The following is a 24,146-nucleotide window of genomic DNA, read 5'->3' as shown; positions in this document are numbered from 1 at the left end:
TATTGGGAGTAATGAAGTCAATTATTCTTCCTACAAGTGGGTGCTAACCACAGCTGGCTTCGTTTCAGTGACAAACTGGGAAACCAGCACCTGAAAAGCATCACCTGAGAATTTCTTTTTCTTCTTCCCAGGTGAGAGAGTTTGGTTTGGCATTTAAAGGAAATGTAGATTTTGAATAGAAAACATTATAAGACAAAAGCATTTCAAGCATCCAATAAAAATAAACAATTGAGACAAAGTCTGTCATTCAAAATAACTACCTCCCATTCACTACCACCCCATGATATCACTGTTGTACAATGAAGCAAGGCTTGCCAGCCACATCCCAAACATTTTAAACACAACTGGGCTTGCTGTATGTATTCATTATGGTGGTTTTTTTTTTTGAGATGCCAATGAAATTCATAACCTGTATTTACATCGCTTTAAATTTCTGTCATTTCAGTCTTTCTTCTCATCTCCTAAATGAAATGTTTAAAGCTTATCAAGGAGGATTTAAAATTTTTCCTCAGAAAAAAAAGGGCACTCATCAGATTTCAAACCAGGACAGGCAAGCTTTTGTTGCTAACAATGCCTCTGAAATTAAAATTTAAATACATATTCCATAGAGTGATTTTATAAAGACTGGTTCAGGTTGAGAATATAAAGTTTTGTTTAAACTTGAATGGAGATACCTATCTCATTGTGTTCCAGAATTAACTGTTCTTTTGACCTATGGATTTATGATCCTGTTTCCTGTGCTTATCCACAACAATAAGGGACTGACTGCAGAAGCTTGGCTACCTTTGTCTCAGTAGTTTAGGAAAGTCTTAATCTCTGTGAAATTATAAAATGAGTAGGCTTTTTTTTCCTGTTGTTTGTAATTCTGGCCTCGGATTTAGTTGTAATTAAAGAAAGGGCAAGGAAGTTGATGACCTAACTTATCAACTTCTTTCTTAAATTCTTCTAAAATGCAGACAAAAGAATATAAAAAGTAAATCTAACAAAGTATCCTATTCCCTGCTTGTTTAACAAAGGCAGTAAGGTGGATAGGAAAGAAAAAGAGAAGGGAACTTCTAATTATTTTGCAATTTGTTTAAATCAGAGCCTAATTTGTTGTCATAACAGATTTCTGGGTATTACCATGTAAACTTGTTTCACTTCAGTATTTGTGTAAGTGATGATGAACATATAGTCATTAATATTATTATCAAATTTTATGCTTTAGGTGTTATGTTACTTCATCAGCGGAAGTGCTTGCTACATAGAGAAGGATTCCAATCAGTCATTGTGTATGGATTCTTGTCCATATAGTCCCATACATCATCCCTAGAAAATACATCCAGTTCTCTGAAGGATTAATGGCTTTCTCTTGTCCAGGGGTCCTCAAACTTCAGCCCGCGGGCCAGATTCAGCAGCTGAGAATGTTTATCCCCCTCACCCAGGGCTATGAAGTTTCTTTATTTAAAAGCCCACAAAACAAAATTTTTGTTTTTAATATTGTCTGGCCCTCCAACACTCTGAGGGACAGTGAACTGGCTCCCTATTTAAAAAGTTTGAGGACCCCTGTTTGAGGTACCAGTGTCAGATGCAAATTGAGAATATCCTAGGTATTATAGGATAGTTGGTGAACAACATAATTAGTATCACATGAGACCTAGCAGCAGTTACATTAAAAAGACTATTCTTTGAATACTATATATCAAAGAACAAAAGAACTGGTATTTCAGTTGAAAATCTCATATTTAGCAAGGTTAAGTAAAATCCTAAATGGAAAAAAAAAAAGACATTTTATAAATTGCCAGACTTCTGCAATTTTGTTGCAAAAAGTTCTGAGCTTAATAGAAAATTTGATGTACTGGATCCAAGAATAATAAAAGGTAAACATCAAAGACTAATTACAATAGACTTGATAAGGTCATACATAAACCACATGTTTAAGATTGTTATTAATTAGGTAGTTTGAAAGACTGAAAGAGCTGACTATGATATGATTCTATAAAGCAAAACGGTGTAGAAAAGGGTAAAAAAAAAGTAATTATACAAATGAGATGGAAGAGGAAGAACCAACACAGAGGAATTAAATGGGTAAGGAAGACTGGTAATTCTGGAATCCTATTCTCTCTCTTTTTTTTTTTTTTTTCTAGTATGCAATTTCCCCAATTGCATGTTTATTTATTTATTTATTTATTTATTTAATAGCCTTTTATTTACAGGTTATATGCATGGGTAACTTTACAGCATTAACAATTGCCAAACCTCTTGTTCTAATTTTTCACCTCTTACCCCGCACCCCCTCCCCCAGATGGCAGGATGACCAGTAGATGTTAAATATAATAAAATATAAATTAGATACACAATAAGTATACATGACCAAAACGTTATTTTGCTGTACAAAAAGAATCAGACTCTGAAATATTGTACAATTAGCTTGTGAAGGAAATCAAAAAATGCAGGTGGGCATAAATATAGGGATTGGGAGTTCAATGTAATGGTTTTTAGTCATCACCCAGAGTTCTTTCTCTGGGCGTATCTGGTTTAGTTCATTACTGCTTCATTGGAAATGATTTGGTTGATCTCCTTGCTGAGGATGGCCAGGTCCATCAGAACTGGTCATCATATAGTATTGTTGTTGAAGTATATAATGATCTCCTGGTCTGCTCCTTTCACTCAGCATTAGTTCGTGTAAGTCTCTCCAGGCCTTTCTGAAATCATCCTGTTGGTCATTTCTTACAGAACAATAATATGGAATCCTATTCTCATTAAGAATAAGTTAAAGAGGGAACAATATGCATATATATCTATAGATTTCTGGGTATTACCACATAAACTTGTTTCACCTCAGTATTTGTGTAAGTGATGATGAACATATAGTCATTAATATTATTATCAAATTTCATGCTTTAGGTGTTATGTTAATTCATCAATGGAAGTGCTTGCTACATAGAGAAGGATTCCAATCAGTCACTGTGTATGGATTCTTGTCCATATATTCCCACACATCAAGTGGGGCATAGGTATATGTATACAAGTCTTCTAAATTCAGAAGGAAATAAGAGGGTGAAGGAAGAGGGAGTGGACAGAAGATAAAGGAAATGTTTTTAGAGGGAATGCTACTCACATCAGATCTTGATTAAAGAGAAATCAACATAAACTTACAAGGGAATAAGTCATTTTAATTTATTAAAAAATGAGTGAGGGAATGGGATTAGGGGTATAGAGAGGTGTATATATGAACAGGAATGAATTAAGTTACATAGATTAATTCTTTGAATAGGATAATACACACATATCTATTATGACTATAAAAGTTTGCTATATTCACATTTTTTTTTTAAAGAAGAGGGCAAGAAGAAAGATTGGAGAGAGAGGATAACAAAGAGATCTGTGGTTAAATATAAGAAAGGTAATGTAGGTAAAGTAGATTAAGTAATAGGAGGGTAAGATAGCAGGTAGAAGTAAAGTAAAAGAATCAGGAGGGATAGGAAATAAGTGATATATACAAAGATAAAATAAAGATCAGGAGTAGAATTTATTATGTAAAAAAACTCAAAGGTAATAATTAAGATTTCAGACAAAGTTAAAGCTAAAATATATTTAATCAAAAGAGAAAAAATAGGTAAACAAGACTATATGCTATCCATATTATTCAATATCATTTTACACTATTTAAATTAACTAGACAGTATAAGGTTGAGGATATTGCTGTGGTGCAGGAAATGATGAGTTGGTGGAGTTAGAAAAATATGGAAAAACCTGAAAGAAGATTTTCAGAGAAAAAGAAGATAAACAAGCATAATAGGGTCTTACATAGATGCATATGAATGTACATGTGAATATATGTGTAAGATTATAGATGTATAAGTATCTGTCTTCAAGGTTTTACATTTCATTTAAGTTGAATGATCCTCAAATGGCATGGACTCAAAGCCTTTCACTATCTTTACTATATTCGGGAAGTTATCTTTCCTAATATTTATCCAGAACTAAAGGTAATTACTCTAAATACTTTAAGTATGTTTTAACCTCTTTATTATGAGGGTTTTCCCTCTTCATTATGAGAAATTATTATCTTATAATGTGGTCCAAATTTTTATTAGATTTCCAGTCCCATAAGGCACATTGTGATTACATATTGAATTTGAAGTCTACTGAGAAACCCCTTGATCATTTTACCTTACTTCCTATTCATTTTTAAATTACATATTAATGATGATAATTAGTATCTGCATATATTAGTTATTATTATTGATATTAATATTGATGTTGTATGTATTATGCTAAGTTCATTATAAATATTAGCTCATTTGATGCTCACAACAACTCTGGAAGGTAGGTATTGTTATTCCCCATTTTCTAGTTGAGGAAACTGATAAATAGAGGTTGTGATTTGCCCAAAGTTATATAACTAGGAAGCATGGATGTGAAATAAGGCTTTTCTGATTCTAGAACCAGGACTATATCCAAGTAAATACATTATGTTTACATGCATACATGCATACATGTAAATGTTTACAAACAAATGAAATAATGAATGCATTCACATACACACCAACACCATGGTTTCCTCTGTTGTCCCTCTTTCATCTAGAGAGGAACTATCCCATATAATAAATAGTATTTTTTAAAATAACTTTTTATTGACAGAACGCATGCCAGGGTAATTTTTTACAACATTATCCCTTGTACTCACTTCTGTTCCGATTTTTCCCCTCCCTCCCTCCCCCCTCTCCCCTAGATGGCAAGCAGTCCTATACATGTTAAATAGATTACAGTAGATCTTGGATACATTATATGTGTGCAGAACCGAACAGTTTTCTTGTTTCTCAGGGAGAATTGGATTTAGAAGGTATAAATAACCTGGGAAGAAGAACAAAAATGCAAGCAGTTTACATTCATTTCCTAGTGTTCTTTCTTTGGGTGTAGCTGCTTCTGTCCATCCTTGATCAATTGAAACTAAGTTAGATCTTGTTTTTGTTGAAGAAATCCACTTCCATTAGAATACATCCTCATACAGTATCGTTGTTGAGGTATATAATGATTTCCTGGTTCTGCTCAATAAATAATATTTTTAAAGAAAAAATGAAAAGAGCAAAAATGAATAATAGATAAATTTTAAAAGTCAGAAAATGTGTCATGTACGATACTTATTCATTTCTGACTTCTGCAAAGGAGTGAAGTGATAATGTTTACTCACATCTTTTTTTTTAATCATATTTCTTCTTTATAGCTTTTCAACATTCACTTTTGATTTGTATATACATGTATTAATATTTTATTTATTATTTACTTGGCTTTGCTCACTTTACACTACATCAATTCATGTAAAATCTTTTCTTTTTTTCTCTTTTTTATTGTAGTAAGTTTATTTATTTTTAATAAACATTGCTTTATGAATCATGTTGAGAGAGAAAAATCAGAGCAAAAGGGCAAAACAATGGGAGTGGTAAAAAAAAAAAAAAAAAAAAAAAAAACTACAGAAAGAAGATGTGAACATAGCATGTTTTGATTTACATCCAGTCTCCTTAGTTCTTTTTCTGGATGCAGATGGCATTTTTTGACCAAAGTTGATTGGGACTGCTTTTAACTACTGAACCAATGACAACCAAGTTTCTCATACTTGATCTTTACACATTCTTGCTGCTATTATGTAGTATTCCTGGTTCTGCTTGTTTCACTCAGCATCAGTTCATGTAAATCTTTCAAGGCCTTTCTAAAATCAGCTTGTTCATCATTTTTATAGAACAATTTTATTTCATTACCTTCATTATTACCACTTGTTCAGCCATTCCCCAATTCATGGGCATTCACTCCTTTTCCAATTCTTTGCTGCCACTAAAACAAAACAAAATAAAACAAACAAACAAACAACAACAACAACAACAAAAACCTGTCTCTTTCCCCCTCCTTTATGATTTCCTTTGCGTACATACACAGTAATGGCACTGCTGGGTCAATGGGTATGCAGTTTTATAGCACTTTGGACATAATTCCAGATTGCTCTCCAGCACATTTGGATCATTTCACAAATCCATAAATTATGCATTAGTGTCCAGTTTTCCCACATCCCCTCCAGCATTTATTATTATCCATATAAGTTTTTTTTTCATTCTTTTTTGTATTTATTAGACTTATTTCTTAGAGCTCAGTAATATTCAAATACATTTATATTTCACAATTTGTTTAGCCATTTTGCCCTGATGGATATCTATTTTGTTTATACATCTCTGCTATTAAAAGAAAGAAAGACAGAGAGAAAGAAAGAGGGGAGGGAGGGAAGGAGAAAGAAAGAAAGAGAAAGAAAAGAGAGAGAGAGAGAGAGAGAGAAGAAAGAGGAGGAGGAGGAGGAGGAGGAGGAAGGAAGGAAGGAAGGGGAAAAAAGGAAAGAAAAGGAGGAAGGGAGGAGGAAGAAAGGAAAGAATGAAAAAAGAAAAGTATAACAGTACTTGTTTTTTATCATTGGCCTTCTTTGGACATTAGGCTAGCAATGGAATCTTTGTGTTAAAGCTTCCTGATTGTTTTCAGAAAAAAGTGCTATCATCATGCCTTTGCCCTCTTTTTATCTGAATTAAATTTTTTGAACTCAAGTATAGGGCTTTAAACTTATCTTTATTAAATTTAATCTTAATAGATTTGGCAAAAAAATATAGAAATTCACATCTTCAATCATTTTCCATGGTACAGTGATCAAAACAAGAAAGTTGAAATATCCTTTGCTTCCCATTGCTATTTCTAGGTTCATCCTCTTTCTCCATCAATCTGTAATCTTCTCTCCTTTGAGTTTTATACTACTCATATGTACCACCTAAATAAAGTCTTGGTAACACTTGTTTACAGAATTCCAGTTCACTTTATTTCTTTCATCCATGAGTTTGATACCAGGCTCATATTTTTTTTTTTACCTCTACAACCCCTGCCTTCATTCAAGATGACTTCAACATATATAGACAAATAGATAAATAGATAGATAGATAGATAGATTATACCACAAGCATTCAGTTATTCAATCTACTCTCTTTTCATGAGCTACTCTTCCACCCAATGTTAACTATACACAAAATAATCATACCCTTTCCTTATCATAATCCATAAATATAACTGTTTGAGAATTGTGATATTTTCTTATCCAACCAAAATTTATGGCTTTTCATCTCTTCCTTTGCCATTTCTTCAAAATATTCCTTTTTATCTATACCATGACCAACAATCCCTTGAACTCTTAATTCTCTATTAGGCCATATCTTCTAAATTAGCCAGTATTTTCTCTTCTCCAAATTTTGACCATTTTGAAAATCATTTCAGTTCTTCAGTTCCCTCCTTTCTTGAATCCCTCTTATCATCTCTTATCATACTGCCAGTTATACCAGCTGACATTTAGTTTTGGATTACACTCACTATTTGTCACATTTCCTCCTACACAGATGCTGCTGAAAGAAAGAGAAGGAAATCAGACAACTTTTATACTTATTCCACTTAAAAAAAGTATAAAAGTTTTATAACTTCAATTTGGCCCTTAGTGTTGTTAATGATCCTCTCTTTTCAACTCACTTTCCGATCCAAATCTTTTATTCCTCCTTAAGCTATACATGGCTCCCCCTACTCACTCTCACCTGAGAATTTTAACTGCAATAATAAAATGATATCCTTTGCTATGAGGCCTCTCTTTTTCCACTTTTCTTGTCACATCTCATACAAATATTTTCAACTACTTTCTCTTCTTTCACACCTGTATCACATAATGAAGTGACTTTGTTCTTCACTTAGGTCAGTGGTTCTCAAAGTATGGTCTCACCTGAGAGGTCCTCAAACTTTTTAAATAGGGGGGCAGTTCACTGTCCCTCAGACTGTTGGAGGGCCGACTATAGTAAAAACAAAAACTTTGTTTTGTGGGCCTTTGAATAAAGAAACTTCATAGCCCCGAGTGAGGGGGATAATCATCCTCAGCGGCCGCATGGGCCACTGGCCATAGTTTGAGGACCCCTGGAGAATCCGGGGGATCTCTGAAAACCTTTTAGAGGGTCTACAAATTCAAAAATAGTTTTTATTTCCAATATGGTAAATGTTTATAAATATAATCCAGATAAAGAAAAACGCTTTGGAGATATCCTCAATAATTTTTAATAGGATAAAAATACTGAAAACAAAAGTTTCAGAACCACTGATTAGATGAACCCTAGGATAAATTGTCCAAAATATTTCTTTCCATCATTTCTCTTCCAATATTTTATTCTTCTCATTCTCACCCTGTTACTAATTTTCAATCCCTCGTTGTCTTCAGCTTCATTCACTACTGTCTTCAAATATGTCCATTTCTCCCCTGTCCCAAAAAAGACTCTTACTTAATAATCTTTTTATTCTCATTAACTATGACCATCTTTTGTCTTTTGTAGCTAAAATCCTCAAAAAATAAACAAATAAATAAAATAAAACAAAATCTCTACATTAGATGGATCCAATCTCTCTCCTCTTACTCTCTTCTTAATACTTTAATCTGGTTTCTAATCTTATTCCATGGAAACTTTTTTTTTTTTTCAAAAATGCCAGTGACTTCTTAGTTGTCAAGTTCAATAGCAGATTCTCAATCCTCTTTCTCCTTGATCTATCTGTTGCTTTTGACATGGTTAATCAGTCTCTCCTATTTAAAATTTGCCTCTAAATTTTGGGACACCATTCTCTTCTAATTCTATTCTTCCTGTCTGACCACTCCATCTCTGTGTTCTTTGCTAGATTCTCTTCCAAATAACAACCTTTAATCATAGGCATTCCTTAGGAAGGATTCTGCCCTGTATCCTATTTCTCCCCTACACTACTTTACTTGTTGAATCCTTTAGCTATTATGTATTTAATTACCATCTCTGTGTAAATAATTCTGAAAACTACTTATCTTACTGTAATCTCTCTACTGACCTCAATGCTTGTATTTCCAGCTGCCTTTCTGAGATCTTGAAATTTTAAAGTAAATATGTCCAAATCAGTATTCATGATCTTTCCCAAAACTCCTTTCCACCTCCCAGTCCCTTGGATTTGCAACGTAGGAATCACCCTGGCTTTCCTCTATCTTTTGCTCTCCCATATTCAATTTGTTGTCAACACCTGTTTATTTCACCTTTGTATCATCTCTCATATGTGTTCCCTTCCCTCCTCTGAAGCTTCCACTATTATAGTTTAAGATCTCATCACATCGTTACTAAATTATTACAATAGATTATTGGTGGATATGCATACCTCAAATTTCTCCCCACTCCAAATGTATTCTCCATTTAGCCATCAACATGATTTTCCTAAAGCATAGGTCTAAGTACATCACTTCCATCCTCAATAAATTCCTGTTTATTTTTGATATTAAATACAAACTATTATATTTTGAATTAAAACCTTTCATAACTTTCCCCCTTGTATTTTTTCAGTCTTCCTAAATGTAACTCCTCATTTTATATTCTTTGATTCAGTGACACTAATCTCCTGCATGTTTCAAGAATATAACATTCTATCTTGTGCTGCCTATTGTCACTGGCTATCCTTCATACTAGAATTTGCTTTGCATCCTATAAATCCCTATTAAAATTATCCCATTTACAGAAAACCTTCTCCAAGTTCTCTTAATGTCAAGCCTTCCCTTTGTTAATATTTCCTATTAATCCTGTATTTTGCTTTATATTCATCTAGTTTCATCTTTCCTGTCTCATTTGATTGTAAGCTCCTTGAAAAAAGAGACTATATTTTGCCTTTTTTGTATCTCTATAGTTTTTATATTGCCTGTCATATAATAAAGTGCTTAATAAAGGTTTCTTGATTGTTTAGTGTTTTAACTGTGCCTCTGAGTTTTTATCATCTTCAGATTTGATAAAAGATGTCTCAATGTCTTCACACAAGTCAACGGGAAATTAAATAATGATAGTAATGGGAAGGATCATGATAATGAAGATAAATTCAATGACAATAGTAATATATATATATGTAATTTTTCATCTAGTCATTATATATCGTATGAATTAGGTTAATAATGCCATTTATATGGTCATAAGTGACATTGTGCAAACTCAAAACAAATATCATGAAATTTGATAACAATCTGTTCTATGCCATTGTCAACCAGACTGGAACTGGTCTTTAACCTGGATAGTTGATTGTTGAAATTAAAAAAGTGGTCTAGAAAGAGAAATAAAGCAGAAGTTTAATTTCAAAATGAAGAAAATGGCTTTCAAGCATGGTCTCGAGTCCCTTAGCACTTGCCCCTAGTGAGCAGGGAAGAGAAGGCAATGTAGGCAGATCTCTATACTTATTCCAATGGATGTACAGTGTACTGTAATCCTGACAAAGAACAATGACAACAACAATGTGACAAGTTAGATTCATCAATGAATATGGATACCTCAGGTGCTTGTCCAAGTTAACTAATTGACTTCCCTTTTTGTCCTAGAACAATGAAGCTTTTAATGCTGCCAATTACTCTTAACACGTTTATAAAATTTAATCCTTATTTTTTCCTTAAAAGAAAGAGTATTACTCTAAAACTTGCTATATGTCACATGGATAATTCCATAGTTTCAGGAATTACCTCCTGAACTTATAATTAATTTCCAAATTTCTGAATGATTAATCTCTAAGCTACTAGAATGTAAGATATTTTTAGTGGTTCTACAACTTTGAATATATATCTTTATTTCTGTAATTCCAAGTTGGCCAATATTAAAATGATATCATAACCATTTTGCAAGTATTGGTTTTTTTCCCCTCTTTTTTATAATCTGATCGCCCATGAAGACTCTAAACAGAGATCTCCAAGATTACAGGGTACAACTGCTTCAACTCTGGAGGTTCATCAATCTTTCCTAAGGTTTTAAACTCTCTGGCCACAGACCTGGAAAGCTTTTCATGTTGACTTGATGCTGATGTGGTCACACCACTTGATGCTGGTGTGAAATAATTCTGGGATTTTACTATTTCTGGTATCATACAAAGGATGAACGCAAAGAATTGCTATTAAGGATACAACCAGCTTGCTGACCCTTAGCTCTGGCAAACAAAGTGTCTTCTGATATTTTAACATTTTACCTGTTTGATCAAAGGAAGAGAATATGAAAGAACTTCTACCTTATGGCCAATAAAGGAGAGGCAGATATAAGAAAGAAGCCAGTTGGTCCAGAACAAGATATTGCTCAGGGTGTCAGTTCCTTGAGGGCACCTATTGGGGAAATGTGTTCCAGTTATCATTCTTAGACATTGTTTGCTTACAAGCAAGGGGGGCATAATGTAGGGGGAAAAATAATACACACTTAAATGAGCAATTGATGGTTGAGCACCACAAAAGAGAAAATGAAAATCTACAATAGGTTACAACAGGATTTCCCATGTCTGGAATCTTGGGAAAGCTATCTCGTTTATGTGTTAGCTGCTTCTGGTCTCTACTAGATAAATCTTATGGTCTCTGGAGGTTCTACATTCCTGCATGAGTAGAAATTTTCATCAGATTATCAAGGAGTCCATGCCACAAGGTTTGCAGCTATGAGAGTATTCAGGCCCTGGTAGGGCCCCTCAGACACTGATTATTAACAAAATGTGATGAGAGCTGAAGTGGAGGAAAGAGTTAACAAGAGATTATAAAGCAAATTATGTCCCTATTTTTTTCTTCCTTCATTCTGGAATTAGTCCAAACTAATTGCCTTCATTAATTATCTTAGAATAATGAAGCTATTAATATTGCCAATTACTCTTAAAATGTTTATAAATTTTAATCTGTATTTTTTTAAGAAAGAGTATTACCCTAAAACTAGCTATGATATGTCACAGGGAGAATTCTGGAATGATTCCATAGATTCAGCAATTACCTCCTGAACTTATAAATTAATTTCCAAATTTCCGAATGATTAGTCTCTAAGCCACTAGAAGATATTTTTAGTGGTTCTACAATTTAGACTGTAGAACTTTAGTCCTGTAATTCCAAATTGGCAAATATGAAAATGCCAGCATAAACATCCTGCATGTATTGTTTTTTTTTTTTTTTTCTCTCTTTCTTAAAACCTGATCTCCTATGAAAAGTCTAAAATCAAAGATCACCATGATTAGAGGGACAACTGCTTTAACTCTGGAGATTCATCAGTCTTTTCTAAGGTTTTAAACTCTCTGCCCATAGACCTATAAAGTTTTTCATGCGCTGTATTGTAAATCTTTCAAGGAACATAATCTAGCTCACAACACAAACATAACAAAGAATTCAATTAAAATCCTAATTTCAACCAATTCTGAGGCACACAGTACAACAGAGGAATGGGCAATTTACAAATACAGAAGGGGAAGGTGATAAAGGAATGGAAGGCACACAGAAAGACCAAGTAACAAGAGATGTGCAGAAAGTATATCCTTACCAGAGTGATCCGCAATAAACTAGTTTAAGTTGGGTGCAAGGGGGTGGGGTGGGGAGTGAAGGTATTGCAGTTTTCCTTAGAAAGAAAGGTGAGCTCAAGCAAAATGTCAGCCCAAGACTGAAGCTAGGAAAGAAAGGCAGAAACAAAAACCCTGGAAAAACTGCTGAAGGATCTACTCTCACCATAAAGTCCAGTGAGTCTGGTACAAAATCTAATCCCATTTCTTGCTACCTATAGAAAATACATCTTCCCCTGGTATTCTTTAAGAACATATTCCATGAAAAATAATGAAAAACTTTAGCTAGTATGTATAAATAAAAGCACTATTTTTGTCCTTTATTTAAAATAGTTATCAAAAAAGATTAAATTGTTTCTACATGCATGTCTTATAGGAAATATGTAATTTTGACATAAACATGAGAAAGATGCCTATATTTCCCTTTTTTTCTACTGAAGAAAAAATTTACAACATACCTACAAAATACCCTAAAAAATATAGATTGCCCAGATTAACAGAAGAAGAAATAAATTACTTAAATAGTCCCATTTCAGAAAAAGAAATAGAACAAGCCATTAATCAAGTCTTTAAGAAAAAATCTTCAGGGTCAATTGGATTTATATGCAAATTCTACCAAACAGCTAAAGAACAATTAATTTGAATAGTATGCAAACTATTTGAAAAAAATATGGAAAGAAGGAGTCCTAACAATTTTTTTTTAAATGATATAGATATGGTGCTGATACATAAACAGGATAGGGTGAAAACAGAGAAAGAAAATTATAGATCGATTTCCCTAAAGAATATTGATGCAAAATTTTTAAATAAAATATTAGCAAAGAGATTACAGAAAAATCATCTCCAGGATACTACACTGTGACCAAGTAGGATTTATAACAGGAATGCAGAGTTGGTTCAATAGTAGGAAAACTATTAGCCTAATTGACTATATCAGTAACCAAACTAACAAAAATCATATGATTATCTCAATAGATGTAGAAAAAAGCATTTGATAAAATCCAACACTCATTCTTATTAAAAATACTCTGTAATATAGGAATAAATGGAGTTTTCCTTAAAATGACTAGTTGCATTTATTTAAAGCCATCAACAAGCAACAGATGTAATGGGGACAAATTAAAACCATTCCCAATAAGATCAAGGGTGAAACAAGGTTGTCCACTATCACCATTACTATTCAAAATTATATTAGAAATGTTAGCTTTGGGAATAATATAGGAAAAAGAGATTAAATGAATTACAATAGGTAATGAGAAAACAAATTAGCACTCTTTGCAGATGGTATGATGGTATACTTAGAGAGCCCTAGAGAATCAACTAAAAAACTTAGAAATGATTCACAACTTTAGTAAAGTTGCAGGATACAAAATAAATCCACATAAATGATCAGCATTTTAATATATTACCAATACCAATATATTGTCTAGCAGCAAGAGATACAAAGAGACATTTCATTTAAAACAACTGTAGATAATACAAAATATTTGATAGTCTACTTGCTAAGGCAAAGTCAGGAACTATATGAACACAAGTATAAATCACTGTTCACACAAAAAAGTCACATCTAATCAATTGGGAAAATATCAAGTGCTTACAGTTAGGCTGAGTTAAAAAGGTTTAAAAAGCAACAATGCTACCTAAATTAATCTACTTTATTGCCATACCAATTAAACTCCCAAGAAATTATTTTACAGATTTAGAAAAAAATAAACAAAGTTCATCTGGAAGAACAAAAGGTCAAGAATTTCAAGGGAATTAATGAAAAAATGCCAACGAAGATGGCCTAGCTGTACCAGGCCTAAACCTATATTGTAAAACTAGTCATCAAAACCGTTTGATATTGGCTAAGAGATAGAGTCAGTGGAATAGGTTAGGTTCACTGGACAAAATAGTCAATGACTATAAAATTTTAGTGTTTTACAAACCCACAAACCCCAACTTTTGGGATAAAAATTCACTATTTAACAAAAACTGCTGGGAAAATTGGAAAGTAGCATGGCAGAAACTAGACATTAACCCACACTTAACACCATATGCCAAGATAAGGTCAAAATGAGTTCATGATTTACACATAAAGAGTGATATTATAAGCACATTAAAAGAACATAGGATAGTTTACCTCTCAGATCTGTGGAAAAGGAAGAATTTGTGACCAAAGAATAACTAGAATTCATCCTTGAACAAAAAAAAAGATAATTTTGATTATATTAAGTTTAAAAGTATTTGTACAAACAAAACTAGTGCAGATAAGATTAGAAAGGAAGACATAAACTGGGAAAACATTTTCGCATCTAAAGGATCTGATAAGGCCTCATTTCTAAAATATATGGAGAATTAACTGAAATTTATAAGAAGTCAAGTCATTCTCCAAATGATAAATCCTCAAAGAATATGAACAATTTTCAGATGAAGAAATTAAAACCATCTCTACTTATATGAAAAAGTACCCTAAATCATTGTTGATCAGAAAAATGCAAATTAAGACAACTTTGAGTTCCACTACACACCTCTCAAATTAACTAAGATGACAGGATGATGAATGTTGGAGGGGATGTGGGAAAACTGGGACACCAATACATGTTGATAGAATTGTGAATGGATCCAACAGTTCTGGAGAGCAATTTGAAACTGTGCCTAAAGGTTTGTTAAACTTTTATACCATACAATAAACTTTTGATCCAGCAGTGTTTCTACTGGATTTATATCCCAAACAGATCTTAAAGAAGGGAAAGGAATCCATATGTGCAAAAATGTTTGTGGCAGCCCTCTTTGTAGTGGCAAGAAACTGGAAACCGAGTGAATGCTTATCAATTGGAGAATGGCTGAATAAGTTATGGTATATGAATTTTATGGAATATTATTGTTCTGAAAGAAAGTATCAGCAAAATGATTTTAGAGAGGCCTGGAAAGACTTATATGAACTGAGGCTGAATGAAATGAGCAGAATCAGAAGATCATTATACACAGCAACAAGAAGACTATACAATGATCAGTTCTGATGGACGTGGCTCTCTTCAACAATGAGATAATTAAATTTCGAATGGTCTTGTGATGGAGAGAGCCATCCACACCCAGAGACAGGACTGTGGGAACTGAGTATGGATCACAACATAGCATTTTCACTCTTTTTGGTGTTGTTCATTTGCATTTTTCTCATTTTTTTCATTTTTATTTAATTTTTTGTGCAGCAAGATAATTGTATAAATATGTATGCATATATTAGATTTAACAAATATTTTTTATCATATTTAACATATAATGGATTACTTGCCATCTAGGGGAGGGAGGGAGATAAAAGGGAGGAGAATTTGGAACACAAGGTTTTGCAACAATTAATGTTGAAAAATTATCTATACCTGTTTTAAAAATTAAAAAGGTTTAATAATAAATAAATGCCTCCAAATCATCATATAAGTGAAACAGTGTATTCTCTTTATCCTGGTGGAATTTAAATATCTGTCACAATAGCACCTTGTTCTCATACATTCACTAAAGATTACATCAAAATTGGTATAAACTATTTCTATGACAATTGTATAAAAATGACATATTTATGTGAGTAGCAGCTAATATTGTCTTATTCATATTTTTGGGTGATTGCACAATGCATGTTTTTTTTTTCTGTCACTGTGTATGCCTTTGGTTGAGGTATATTAAAAAAGATTACTCTTGATATATTAAATGTTTGGTTTTCAACTATACTCTTCTTTGAGTTCTATTCCAGTCAAACTATTAACAATGTGCTTATTCTAAAGATTTATACAGGTATTAACTTTTATATAATTAGTTGTTGAATTTTATTTTGTGATTAACTTTCCTTGACATGTATGAAGAGACTATGTCACTATATATTCCATATTACTATTGAAATATTGGGAAATCAGTTATTTCTGCATGTTCATTGCCCTTCTTTAATGTCATTTATATGCATTTTAAGATAGTTTAATTTAGTTGCATTTCACACAAAGCTTTCTCCATGGTTTCTTTTCATAGTGATGCTTGCAAAACTTGATAATGTGACACTATTATTATGATATCTTCATCAAAGGCATTTTGAAAATGAGGTTTTGCTTTATACCAGTGTTGTATTTGACTGATATGACTCTCTTTTTGATATGTGTTTGCTAGGTGAATAAGTTTCTAGCTTTTCACAAATCTTATATAAATTTTACCTAATTTGTAGATAATTAGATTGATATATTTATCAGATTTCTCTTATATGTCAACAGCACATTTGTTTTTGGCCATATTCAGCTGTTGTAATTTCATATATTGAATTTTCTTCACATCGTTATCGTTTCTTCTAATTTGTTGACATTTTTTACCTTATTTCTCCATTTGATTGTCTAACTATACAAGAATAGCTAAGTCAGAAATGACTTTGAGATAAGTACCCAGCGATATCTTACATGATAAATTATAGTTAATTTAAATTTTCTTTGCAAAATTTTGCCAAAAAAAAAACCCAACTAGTCCCTGATAAAGCTCTTTACATATAAAATATTTTATATAGTCATGGGGTTTTAAAATAGGCAATAAACTTTTTTAAAAATGTATTCATTTATTTAAATTCACATTGCTTTATGAATCATCTTGGGAAAGAAAAATCAGAACAAAAGGGAAAATCTATGGGAGAAAAAAAAAACAGACAAAAGAAGTGAACATAGCATGTATTGATTTGTATTCAATCTCCATAGTTCTTTTTCTGGATGCAGATAGCAGTTTTTATCCAAAGTCTATTGAAATTGTCCTGGATCACTGAACCACTGAGAAGAACAAACTCTTTCCTAGTTTATCATTGCACATTCAAACATTTGAAATATTTGGATATAATTCATTTTAATATAAAGCAATATTTTCAAGCATTTTTATATGAACATACACATATCCTTTGTGGATGAATGTATACATATTTGTATATGTGTGTACATACATAGATTTATATGTATGTAGGCATGAAGTATTTGCAAAATCTCAGTGTAGTTTTATGGTATTAAAATTTAAAACTGCTCTAAAATTTTGAAGTAGCCTTATAGGTAGAAGATATCAAATTATATTATATATTGCTTATTATGTGCTAATTACTTTTATAAATATTATCTCATTTGAATTTCAGAATAAGTCTGCAGGTAGGTGCTATTATAATCCACATTTGTAGTTGAGGAAACTTAGATAAACAGAAGTTGTGACTTTTCCAGAGTCTTTGAAGTCAGATTTTAATTCATGTTTCCTGACTCCAGGTCTAGCAATCTATTCCCTGAGGAAATAGCTATATAATGTTAAAGAGTATAATATAATAGAATAAGAATATAAATATATATTCAAGTATAGCACATATATTTTCTTTATATGCAAAATTATACATCTCGTAATGAATGTATTTGTGCATAAGATCTTTTCCTAATTCACTTAATAATCTCCAGTGTCTTTCTATTGCCTCCAGGAGTAAATTCAAAATGCTCTATTTGGCCTTCAAAGCCCTTTATATCATAGCCCCCTCAAAATTTTCCAGTTTTCTTATACTTTATTCTCTATCAAAACTTGTTGATCCAGTGACATTGGCTTCCTGGCTTCCTCTCACAAAATACTCAATCTCATGACTCCTGGCATTTTCTCTGGCATGATCCCAATGGCTGGAATGATCTTCCTCCTCTGGTCAGACTTCAAATAATCTCCTGGCTTGTATTAGATCCCAACTAAAACCCCCACCTTCTACAGAAAGTCTTTCCCAATCCCTCTCAATTCCAGTGCCTTCTCTCTGGTAACTATTTACTATTTATCCAGTACAGAGCTTGCTTTGTATATATTGGTTTTAATGCTATATTATAAGCTCCTTGGGAAAAGACACTGTCTTTTATCTTTTTATTTTTATAAATATCCAGAACTTAACAAGCACAATGACTGAAATATAGTTAATGCTAAGTAAATATTTATTGACTAATTAATTGATCATGGAAGTCAACTTCTTGTTATCACTTTCTGAAAGATCTACATCAATATTTTTGTTACTGTTGTTGTTGTTTGTTTATTAATGAATGGTAAGTGATGGTATAGTAGAACAAGTACAAGCCTGAGATTCAGGAAAACTGAATCTCATCTGGATCTCATCTGGAAATCTATTAAGCCTTTTTCATCTATAATATTAGGGGCATATTTGAATTTGAATGCATATTTAAGTTCTTCCAAGCTCTAACATTCCATTATTCTGTGCATACTAATACAACTGACCCACCTGCATCTCCATCTGCTCATATCTACCTCCCTCCAATTGTGACAGAAGGAGAGTTTTCAGTAATTAATTGAAAATCAAGGAGTGAAAAGGCACAGGGTAATATTTTGGCATCTTCTTCCTTCTGAATTTTCTCTGACCTGACTTTCATTGTCACTGCCATTTCTTTCCAGGAGTGGGACCAATTCCAACAACAGTCATTATAGTTTCATTTTTAATGGTCCCCTATAAAGGGCAGATTCCTCTGCAAATTTTTTTTATTGTTCTTGGGCCTGTCATCCTCATCTTGACTTTGATATTTCTAGTGCTACTGCTGTTGAGTGTTAAAGTTTCTAGAGACTTAGAAGATCAATTTTATGTAAATATGTGAAGCTTATTGGACATGCTAATCCAATTTAGTATGGCATTTGTCTTGAGTCAATTCAACTAATAGAACTTCTAGGTGAATGAATGTAGTTGTTTATGTTTTTTTGGTTGAAATAGCTTATCAATATTTACTTGCAATTATTTAGCTATATATTGTAGCATATTTATATATTCCCTAGTCATCTTGTTTAAAATGCACTGAAATATATGTATAAATTTGGGATATAATATGTCTGTATACAAACACAATTATCTGGAATAGAGGGATGATGATTTCCTCTGCATATTCCAATACTTAATATATAGTTAATTACTAATATTTAATGCATTATATTTCACAAATCATTTCCATAATCTCTTATCATTTATTTAATGTTTTTATCCAAAGTTTTGCTCACAAGAAAATTTTAAAGTAATCTTTCTCTCTGTTGATCTTCATCATTCTCTGTCTCTCTGTTTCTGTGTGTTGTCTCTCTGTCTCTGGCTCTCTCTGTCTTTGTCTCTATATCTGTCTGTCTCTATCTCTCTGTCTTTGTCTCTGCCTCCCTCTCTACACACACACACACGCACACACACACAGACACACACACACATTTAATTTGTCACATGGATAATAAGTGATGATAGTTGCATTCTTATTAAAGTACTTACTACTTTAGTAGAGTGTGAGTAACAAAGTAGAAGCAAAACATTTTTAGAAATGCTTACATTTAGAAGCTGGGAATTAAAACTTAATTGTATATTTTTCCCCTTCTCCCCACTAAGTATCTTTTGCCCACCACTCCCAACTTCATCCATTTTTTTCATCTCCCTTTTTTGTCTTTTTTAAAATTTTGTTATTATTTGTATTCCTTGAAAAGTAAAAACAGATTTTATTATATCTACTTACATTGATAGTGTTTGTAATCTTCTAATAAATTCTTTATTTATCTGCTCCCAAAAGAAGGGAAATGAGTTTGAGATGTATAATTGGGAGAATTCAGTGTCATAAAATCCAAAATGAAGGATAATTTAAAGAAGGAGGGGGTATTTAGTGTCAAATGTTCAAAAAGAATTAAGAACAATGGATTTGACAAGTAGAGAGTTATTATTAGAAAAAGGGATAGAGATAGCAATTACATTGCAGGACATGAGATAAGAATGGATTGAAGACCATTGAAGTTGTGAGTTTAGTATGTTTTTTGAAATTTCTTGGCAAAATGGAGGGGGAAAAGACATAACTTAAGGAGATATCAAGGTTGAAGAATTTTTTTTTCTTAAAAAGGTACATCTAGAAAGATGTAATATACTGATAGAAAGGGGATGATATATTAGGGCAAAAGGGAGAATTATTAATTAGACAAAACCATATTAAAGATACAAAAGTAGAATCAAAAATACAGATGAGGGGAGCATTCTTTGCAAAAAAGAACTCCATCTTTTCTTCTGATAGTATAGGAAAAAAACTGAACTGAGGAGTGAGCGAGAGAGAGAGAGAGAGAGAGAGAGAGAGAGAAAGAGAGAGAGAGAGAGAGAAAGAGAGAGAGAGAGAGAAGCAGGAGGAGGAAGAAGAGGAGGAGATGGAGAGAACCATAGTTCAAACTTAAGCAGTAAAAGAGATGTTTACAATAGAAAAATAAGAGGGTTGATTATGGTAGTAGTGGGGAAAAGATAAACATATTTAGAAGCCTGGAAATAGAGGGAAAGATAAGGCATATTAAATGAGGTAGCACTGGCCTAAGTGAAGAAAATAGTGAAATAACTTGAAATTGATAAGGCACAAGAAGTGTTGATTATTAATCACCAGGTTCATAAACCAAGTTGTGTCTCATAATTTCAAACTTTGCAGTTCCTATAATGACACTCTCTTCAATGTATACAAATCAGCTAGAGGGAACAATCTAAGCAGAGAGAATGGAAAGGTATTTCTTTAGATATGAAAGAATTTAATGGAGTCTTCTATAAGAGCCTTGCCTACTACAAAGTGGAAGGATTGTACTTACCATACATGTGTCTTCAAAATAATATTTGTTTTAAAAAATTCCCCGTGTTATCTGATTTTTCAGACAATAATTAATAGCTCTCCTTCTTAGGTGTGTGAAAAATTTAGTGAAATTTGTGATATATATTTTAATTCTAAGTAATTTGAAATCCTAGGTAAAAATGGAAGGAAATAGAATTATTTGAATAAACCAACATGTGTATGAAAGAGGAGGGATAGGAAGAGTCTATATATATATATATATATATATATATATATATATATATATCCTTCATGATAAGTATACTTAAATATAACTCAGGAAGATAAATAGGATTTCTTTTCTTGCTAGCATAGAATCATTACTTGTAGAGTACTTTTTACCTTCTATAATTTGAAGTCCACACACCTTAGTAGGCCATAGACAAGGTTGGGTCATTTTAGTTTCCATAAAACTACATGACTTTCTCTATTAAACATTTATCTGCCTCCTTACACTATTTTATATACATTATGAGTGTCTTCTAAAGGTGAGTGACCACTGTTACCTTGTGCTTTAAGTTATGTGATGGTCTAATAAGGGAGGGGGGACAAAAGTTAGGGCTAGATGGAGGTTATCTTTCCTCCTACATAAACTTTTTCACCTCATAGTAGAAAACAAAGTGAATGAAAATTGAATTAAAATCATGTAATAACAATAAAATGCCATTTTTATTGGAAAATAGTTAACACAGTAGAGTATCAGCACTTAGTCAGGAAGACTCATTTATATGAATCCCAATGTGACTTCAGACTTACTAGCTAGCTATGTAACCCTGAGCAAATCATTTACTTCTTTTTGTCTCAGTTTCCTCATCTATAAAATGAGATGGAGAAGCAAATTGCAAACTCTTTCAGTATCTTTGCCAAGAAAACCCCAAATGGCATTATGAAATCTAGGACATGACTAAAAACAATAGAACAACAAAAACATGTCATTTTCAGTGTATTTCCCATGGGCAACTTTCTAGTATGAGATAATATGAATGTGTACTTATATAAAAATAGACATTTCAGAAATATCATATGAAATGAATAATATTTAAATCAACTCTCCCGGTCTCTCTCTTTGTGCATCAGCTCCCTTTCATCCTTTCATACAGCTTTCTTCTTTGCTCAATTATAACATCATAATTCAAATTCCTCAACTATGTCTTTTTTTCCTAGGATAAATTCACTACAGATGATTTTGTTTACTAAAAAGTTTCAGTAAAATCTCATTTGTAGCTAGTCTGCCAGATTTGTCACTTGGTTCCAAGCTATAACTGGAAAATGAACAAAGGAAAAAGCTATAAGCAACTTCCTGTCTTTGTCAGTATATCCCCTTACTGTATTATCTACCCTAAATTTCAAGAAAAAGTTTAGCTTCTTACAATATGTTTTGTACTCTAAATGTTGAAAATAGAGTTGTGTAGGGTTTAGATGACATATTAAAAAATGAAACTTAATGTTGAAATTGTCCAGAAAGCAGTCATTGTTACTTTAATCAGTTTGAAATAGTCCAACAGCAAACTATTATGATAAGTTTATCTTGTCATTTGGTTTGAATTAGTGATTTTTTTTCCTAAGAAAAAAATGGTGAAAGACACTGGAAGACTGCATATGATCAGCACAATGACAGGGAATTTTGCTAATCTGGATTGTTCATGTTAAATAACTTATACTATTTTCAGTGACATCAATTTAATAAGGGGAATGAACATCAGAACAAATGGAGTGCTCATGAAAGCAAATCATCTGAACCTTGGTCATGTAAAGTAAAATAAAATGTAGTGATAAACAAGGAAATGTATAAAGACAAATTTATAGAGATTGCAAATTGTTGTTTTAAAGCATTCACTGCATTGAAAGTAAGACATTATAGATAGTAATAACAAAATACAGACTTTTCCATAGGCTAATGGTTTGGCAAGAGGAAGTTAAATTTAGTGAATTACAGGAAAATAATGCATAATGAATCTTATGACATCTTGGTTTCCGTTCTTGGAGAAGTATGCACTAATGAACACTAATCTTAATGACTTTCTGAATAAAATATTTTTAAGAATAAAATTATCTATATTTTATATGTATGTGTGTATAGATGTGTATCATATATGATTCGGTTGGACAAATATGTGTGTTGTGTGTATAACAATACCATAATGTACATATGGTATATACATAAATATGTGAGCATATATGTATATATATGATATTGTACAAAATACACACATATACATATATTGTTATGCAAATGATATCCTTGAATATTTGGTTATGAATTAACAAATAAAACTTCATTTGTTTACTTTTTAAAAATTATACTTTAAAAACATTTCTGGTGGCAACTAGGTGGTGCAGTGGATAGAGCACCAGCCCTGAAGTCAGGCGAACCTGAGTTCAAATCTACCTCATACACTTAACACACACACACACACACACACACAAAACCTAAAAACAAAAAGATTTAATTGGCTATTAAATCCTTTTATTTACGATCAATATCCTAATAGAGAGGTGTATTTGGAATCAGGGAAACAATTTCAAATTCTGCTTATTTGATGGGACCATAGATATATCATTTACCTGTCAGTTTATTTCCCCAAGTTTAAACTTATATCATTCTTGTCTCACAGGACAATTATAAAAAGAAAATAGAATTGTGTTTATATGATATGTTAAACCTCAAAGAATTGTATAAATAACAATTATTAACATCTTTGTATGTCAAAGGAGGACTAAGAGCCTCGTTACTTTCAAAATAGTTCAAACAATGTTTGAGGCAACAAAATTCTATTATAATTCAATAATTTGGAAATGGAATCCATTATAATCACAAATAACCAGTTTAATCATAATGAGAAACCTGTGAATAACAAAAAATATTCTGTTGTGTGGATATTAATATTGATAATCACTTCATGGATCAGAGAGTCATGTTATACAGAGAGTCATGTTATACTTGCACTCACAAAACAATCAGATGCTGAGACTTTCAGCATACTGAGTACTGTGTACTTGTCCAAAAGATATATGTTTGGGTAACAGCCCTAACAGAGGAGCAATCTCAGTCCTTTACTGAAGTATTAATGTAAGACAATATAATGTATTTAATATTTATCCTTTATTGATAATATTGAACATTGGAAAATAAAAGAACCTGTAGAATTACAGGCAAATGTAAAATGATATTTTAAAGTTTTGTAT

This window comes from Sarcophilus harrisii, chromosome 3 (assembly GCF_902635505.1).
Source record: "Sarcophilus harrisii chromosome 3, mSarHar1.11, whole genome shotgun sequence".
In the NCBI taxonomy this organism is placed as follows: Eukaryota; Metazoa; Chordata; class Mammalia; order Dasyuromorphia; family Dasyuridae; genus Sarcophilus; species Sarcophilus harrisii.
This window is presented reverse-complemented; position numbering follows the sequence as displayed.